The sequence below is a fragment of the Alosa alosa genome, chromosome 21 (assembly GCF_017589495.1).
Source record: "Alosa alosa isolate M-15738 ecotype Scorff River chromosome 21, AALO_Geno_1.1, whole genome shotgun sequence".
Lineage (NCBI taxonomy): Eukaryota > Metazoa > Chordata > Actinopteri > Clupeiformes > Clupeidae > Alosa > Alosa alosa.
This window is the reverse complement of record NC_063209.1, coordinates 12,683,612-12,691,111: the sequence shown is the minus strand read 5'-3', so window position 1 is coordinate 12,691,111 and position 7,500 is coordinate 12,683,612.

Below are 7,500 nucleotides of genomic sequence, written 5' to 3'. Positions count from 1 at the left end.
TCTCCTCTTCTCTTTTCTTCTCTCCTCTCCTCCTCTTCTCTCCTCTCCTCTTCTCCTCTTCTCTCCTCTCCTCCTCTTCTCTCCTCTTCTCTCCTCTCCTCTTCTCTTTTCTTCTCTCCTCTCCTCTTCTCTCCTCTCCTCCTCTCCTCCTCTTCTCTCCTCTCCTCTCCTCTTCTCTCCTTTCCTCTTCTCTCCCCTCCTCCTCTTCTCTCTCCTCCTCTTCTCTTTTCTCCTCTTCTCTCTCCTCCTCTTCTCTTTTCTCCTCTTCTCTCTCCTCCTCTTCTCTCCTCTCCTCTCCTTTTCTCTCCTCTTCTCTCCTCGCCCTGCCTGTGGAGCTACAGTAGGTTGGGAGAGTGCGCCACCAGGAGGACAGCTAGTAAAACAATCCTGCCGTCACATGTCGAGAATCTTTTATTTAGGGTATTAAGGCTAAGGAGGGAAGAACAGAGAGGGGGAGAGAGATGGAAGAAAGAAGAAGAAAAGAGAGAGCAGAAAGAGAAAGAAATACTGTAGAGATAAAAAAGAGAAAAAAGAATGAGATAGAGAGGGATGAAGATGGGGTACAGAGAGACTGAAAGAGAGAGAGGAAGGGAGACAGAGAGAGAAAGAGAGACAGAGAGAGAGAGTGGGTGAGGGAGAGAGAGCTGTAAGGGAGAAGTCTCCTGAGGGCCTAGGCAGGGCACACTGTCACATGTGTCTGAGGAACGCTCTGGGCCATGTTGGGTTGAGTTTTCACCGCAGCGCACCCTTTGAGACTCGCATTGTAACAGAATGTTCCAGCTGTGCAGATTATGTCCTTAAGAAGTCATGAAGTCATGTATGCATGCAGTATACACCCCAAATATATTCATAATCTGTGCACTTACAGGTTCTCCTTCAACCTATTCAGTTGCTTTTGCAAGGCCTGCCATCGATCTTATAGTCATATCGTCAGTCTTATAAGGTTAAGTATCATGTGAGTGGGCTTAATGTGTGTGCCACCCTCAGCACTGATACTAGAAACATCATATCCAGTATTGTATTCAATTCATAGTATACACACTGAAGGGTTGCTACTTTCTTTTCCTTCTCCTCTGGCAAGGACCAAGCTTGGAATTCCCTTTATCTCTCTCAATTCAATTCAATTCAATTCAAGGTAGCTTTATTGGCATGACAAATATTTCTTTGCATTGCCAAAGCAGGACATCAAACAATACAATACAGAACATATGATAGATAAGACATTTATACATATAAACTTGTGTGTGTGTGTCTGTGCTGAAAATGGTAGGTATTTCATGTGTATAGTGTGTATAGTGTCTAATCACTGTCCCTCGCTCTATGGCATTCAGTGACATATTTAGCAGCAAGAGCTGCTGTCTGTCCTTGCTGTCCAAGTAAGACAGGCAGTACTTCCTGTTCTCCCAGGTTTCGGAACTCCGGGATTAGGTTGGTAAATTTATCGAAGTAGGTATCTAGAATCTAATAAATTCTCTCTAAATAAACTCTCTCTCTCTGTCTGTCTCTCTCTTTGCCTCTTTCTCCCTCTCTCTCTGACTCTCTCTCCCTCTCTCTGTCTCTCTCTCTCTCTCCCCCTCTCTCTCTCTTTCTCTCTCTCTCCTTTGACCTGTGGGCAGGGCAGGACGGTCAGTACTGCCCTGTGTGAGCCACACACCCTCCGTGGTCCCTCGTAAGGGCTTTCGGCATGTCACTGCACATTATGCCGCGCTCCCCTCAATCTGGGAGCTGTAGGCTCGGCAGGACACAAGCCTCACTTCTACTTACATAAGCACCTCATCCTCACTTGGACCTTTGGTGAGCTGAGTGCCAGCACGCCAACAACAACCCCCACCCCCCATGGACACACATGCACACACACACACAAACAAACACACACACACAAACAAACAAACACACACACACACACACACACACACACACACACACACATACACTCACGCACAACCATTTACACATATACATAGATAGACACATGCCACAACCAAGTTACAGTTAACACCTAGAGGGATATAGAGATAGAGAGCATGACAAAGAGTGTGTGTGCATTTTTATACACACACACACACACACACAGACACACTGGCCTGCTCCCTCCCCTGAGTGAGTCAGAAACAGAGAGCATCTCAGTGTGACTCAGGGACAGCTTTAACCTTTCATTATGGAGCAACAGCTGAACAACTCTCTCATTCTCCATGAATCTCTCTCTCTCTCTCACACACACACACACACGCACACACACACACAAACTTAATCAAACTTAATCAACACTCAGTCGCCATAATCACATCTCACTGACATCATTCTTTATATAATGTTAATTCTTAATTCATCTTCCTGACTTTGTTTAGTATTTATTTCCAAGGCGACGGAGGTGCACTGTATGTGGAGGTGTGAGGGAAGTTGTGTTCACCCAGGACAGGAGGGCTCCATAACTTATTCATCCTCCAACGCTGGGACGCTGTTTACTCGCTCCAGTGTCCCAGGCTTGTGCTAAGAAGCGGCCCTGCACTTTCCTATTCATGCCATGCAAGCTCTCCTTTGTCCTTGACTTGTAAAAGGAAAATCCCGGTGTGCATGATAATCACTTTTTCCGTTCCCTTCCTTACTCTCTCTCTTGCACCCTCTCTCTCTTTCTCTCTCTCTCTCTTTCTCTCTCTCTCTCTCTCTCTCTCTTTCCCCTCTCTCTCTCTCTTGCACTCTCTCTCTCTTTCTCCCTCTCTCTCTCTCTCTCTTGCACTCTCTCTCTCTTTCTCCCTCTCTCTCTCTCTCTCTTGCACCCTCTCTCTCTTTCTCTCTCTCTCTCTCTCTCTTGCACCCTCTCTCTCTTTCTCTCTCTCTCTCTCTCTCTCTCTCTTTCTCTTGCTCTAGTGTCACGCATTTATCTTCCGTCTAACCCAGGCAAAGGAACCGTTTCTGCGCGCCAACGGTTTGTGTGCGGGCGTTGGGGGAATAGGGGAAGTGCTGCCAAGGACTGAGTTTACGAAACCGAGGGTGCCTTCCCCGATAGAACCCTAATTAATCAAAGCCGGCGAATCAGCTGATTGGAGCCTGGGCTGCCGGTTACAACTGAACCGGTCACTCCAAGGTAGGGGATTTTTGCTGACCACTGGGTTTTTGCTCAGCAGAGAAGCCAGTGTCAGGCTCATTTAGCATGGGACTCATCATTTTCAAATATCGCCTTTCTTTTTGGCATTTCACATTCCAATGTCTGAACATAATGATTACTGAAATCTGGCCAGCGCTTTAACTCTGGGGAAAAAAACCCATGATGTATGGCTCTGCATTTTAAGGCCAAATGACCATTGTCTCTTTTTTTGGACGTCAACCCGTGTGTAGACATATTTATCAGTTGAATGAGGTGACAAATGATTCTACCCTGATAAGACTGGAGCAGACGTTTAGCAGCTGAGTAGAGGTGCATTTCCACAGCCCAAGTCCTTGTTCTGGGCAGCCTATGACCACGTCAGGCCAGGTTGGATGATCCTGTTCCATTGTAATAACCCCTCTCGAATTCATGGGTTCCAATGGACCAGCCAGACCAGTCTGGGTGTGTTGTTGGGGCTTATGAATCACATGTTACCCAACCTTTATTGGCAACTGATGCTTAAAGAGCCAGTAAGCAACGCAATGCAATGACGAACGAATGTCCTGCTTTATTGCACCACTGGTGCAGATCGTTCATTTAATCAGGAGGTACAAGGGTTTAGTGACACAGCAGTTTCTATGGGCCAAGTAAAGTAATGTCAGCAAATCACATTCAACCATGATCATAGTATAAAGTCAGAGTGTTATATGTGAAAATGCACTAGAAATGAGTACGAGGTGTAAATAATTGAAAACAAGGCTTACTTATAATATTCTGGTTTTACGTAGAACCTTCATGCTTCATACCAATATTGTATATGCGCACCACTCTTTTTGATACACTTTGTGTTAGATGCGGGAGTATGTGCAAAAACATTTGATTACCGTATATGATATGAGGTGTTTATGCATATTCTGCCAATCACCATTCCTTCCATTACAGACATCTTTAAAGTATATTGGCAACAGATGGCACAATTTATGTATAGGGTTTGGAGACTTGAATGAAAGAAAGGGCCATGAAAATTTGAGCTCTATTTTCTCAATAAAGAAATTCATCACAATTCACCCAGGCCATGGTGTGGATCCTGCAGTAATGGATAAAGGTCATTGGTAATTTAAGACAAAGGTGACATTGAGAATCTATTTTAAAAGGGGACAACGACAGAATGAGGAGTGAGTCCTGGTTGTTATACACAACCCAACAGTGCCCTCTAGTAGCCAGTTTCATTGAAGGGAAAATACCTGTTTGAATAGATCAACATTGGTTTTACTGGCTGGGATATTCGCTTTGGACAAAAACGTCTGCTAAATTCCATAACCATAGCCATAACCATAACCATCTAACTGATATTAAACCACCATAGAAAACAGGCAAACTTATGTTTATGTCTATCATAATTAGGAATCAGGAAACAGAATAAACAATAGGCCTAGTACTATCTATACAGAATCTGTCCAATTGTGTGTTCTGTGATTAAATCCATGTTTTGTTACTAATTTGATCATATGCTCACTGTACAGAAATGCACCATCTTCCGCTTACATATGACCTCCTCTGACTCCATGTATCACTGGGAAATGCACTGCAGACATGCACTCAAGTTCTAAAAAACCATGCCCCACTTAATGATCTAAAACGAACACGTCTGGTTGTTTGCTAATCACGATAAACTAAAGCAAATGTTCCTGGCTTGTCATGTGTGGTTGAAAGGTGAGTCCTTGCGTATGTCAAGGCTGAAGTGGAGTGAGGAGAACAAACGAGACGTCCATGTCAACATCAGCTGCCAATCCACGGCAACCGATGAGGGGAGGGTTGGCACGGAGACGAGACGGGACGGGACGAGGGGACGGAAAGGGGCGGAGGAAGAGAGAGGGTACTGTCAGTCACTCCAGTGAGGAGGATACTGTCGTCATTGGCCACTGCTCCAGACAGACTGAGCAGAGTTGACCGACTAGACGGAATGTACTAGAATAAAAACAAAGTACGGTTAAATCTTTTCTTCTTTTTCTAACATAATTATTTGTACTTCACTGGGCATCAAGCTGGGAGTGCTGCTGCCAGCCATCTCATCATCCATTAATTATTCATTATAGATGTAAGCCTTAGTGCTGTGGTAAAGTGGCGAACTTTAGCTGTGGTTTTAACATCTTTGATAGTGCAATAAGTATTTTCTAGCTCATAGCTCTAGTGAAGTATTACTTACAATTATTATCTCATAATTGCTTGTGTTTGCTGTGGTCAGTGATGTGATTTAAGGCAACGTATGGTCAACATGTTTACACCCTTTAGCTCTTAATGGCCTAGCACCCCCCTACATTGCTGAAATCCTTTCCCCACACTCCACCCCTAGGTCAACCCGGTCATCTTCAAAACAACTCTTATCTGTCCCCCGCACACGTCTCAAAACCATAGGTGACCAGGCATTCTCTGTTGCTTGCCCAAACTTATGGAGTCCCCTTCCACCCCACATTAAGTCCTTAATCCATTTTATTTTATTTTCCTACTTTATATTATATTTAATATTATTGTAATTAAATAGTATTGACATTGCAAGGCAGTGTGACAAGATGTGTAATGCCAGTGAATGTACTAAATAACACCCTGCAATGACTTAACATTACTAGAATGAAAGAATTGCATAAGAGTCTTGTAAGACAGCTGGCATGCCTGGGCTCACTGACATACTCCCCAAACATCATTTGCCTTCACACACACACCCCCACAACCACCTCCAGGAGCAACTGGATCAACTGGCAGCCCGATAAACAAGACCAGTTCAAACAATGCCCAAGGAGAGGCCATCCAAAGTCCACAAGTATGTCCAAGAGGGTAAGCAACTAAGCGCAGTTGGGCTTGTTGGCTAGTTTTGTTTTTAAAGGAATTCCAGGCTCTCTGCGTAAATGAGATGAATGACTCAGAGGTAGGACCAAGTCACTGTTTGGCAAGTCACAAGTAAGTCCCAAGTCTTAGCAGTCAAGTCCAAGTCAAGTCCCAAGTAAATACAGAGAAGGGCAAGTCGAGTCCAAGTCCAAGTCCCAATCTTTTCAAGTCCTGAACAGGTCATCAGGTACTCTTCACTTAATAATGCCATTATTAGACTATCGATCATAATTTTAATCCACAGTATTTTTTTTATAAATACATATTAAAATATGTTCAATGTTTCTGTCTTGTAATCTTTTACGACATATGCATGCGCATACCTGTGTAATATACACATGTGCATACCTGAGTAATCTGTACAAAACGTATAGCTACATGACACTCAGCACAGCTGCAAATATATATATTGTTTTTCCAAATTGCGGAGCCCACTGTAAGGATGAGTAATAATTTGACTGATGGCATTTCACTGCGCTATAGGCCACAGATTTGCCTGCAAACAATTTATTAGGCTGTCTGCCAGTGGCAACTCATAAAGGAAGCCAAGGTCAACATTTTTATATTATTTAAAAGATAATAATGACAGTAATTTCGTTTTTAAAGTATTTATTTCTTAAGAAATACTACACATTTGATGCTGTTTATCTCATTTGTAAATGGTGCACTGTCACTTTAAAGGGACACCAGGCAACGTTTTTGTGTTAATTACTCATCTTCGTAAGTCGGTATATGGTTAAATGACTCATTACAGGGCGAATGAAGATTCTCTCACCCGCCCCTACTGCCTGTAGGAAGAATATCCCGCTTGCAAGTTCAGTGTATCCTACCCGCCGACCGAAGCAGGATCAATTACATCCTGCATCCACAGCACAGAGGCAGGCTAACTAAACGCTAGCGATTGTTGCAAACTTGTGTATACTGTAATGGCAGAGCCGGCGAAAAAGCAGCGAAAACTCTTGACGGAAGATGCAAAGAAAAGGAAAAGAGCTTCAGACCGAGCGAAGGGGGAGTTTCGTAGAGAAAAAGCATCAGGCTTGCCTGGTGTCCCTAATTAGTGATGTGACTCGAGTTCACATGTCTGGAATGTCTCATGACAATATTTGCTCTGGAGTCTTTTACTTTGACCTTGTTTTGACATTTGCTTCTAATAGGGACCAGGAGTGCATAGGAGATAATCATTAAAAAGTTAAAAAATACATTCTACCACTTGCTCGTTCCTACTGATGGTACAGCGTTCAGTGAGTGGAAAAGAAGAGGATTGGTCACAGAGAAACTACCTCAGGCCATATTTGGTCAGGTGCTTGGGTACCTGGGTCCTCGTGCCTGGGACACTGAGTGCTTGGATTGAAGACTGTTTTCCCTGTTTTATTCCAAGTCAAAGGCCACTGGTGCTTTGCTGGCACAGAGCAAGTCAGAGCATTTATTCTTTCTGGGTTGTTGACATATGTCTTCAGAAAGATCTAGTTTAATATTGTTTATGTTTATTTATATAAAAAAGTGACAACGCACTAGCCTGACGAGCCAGACCC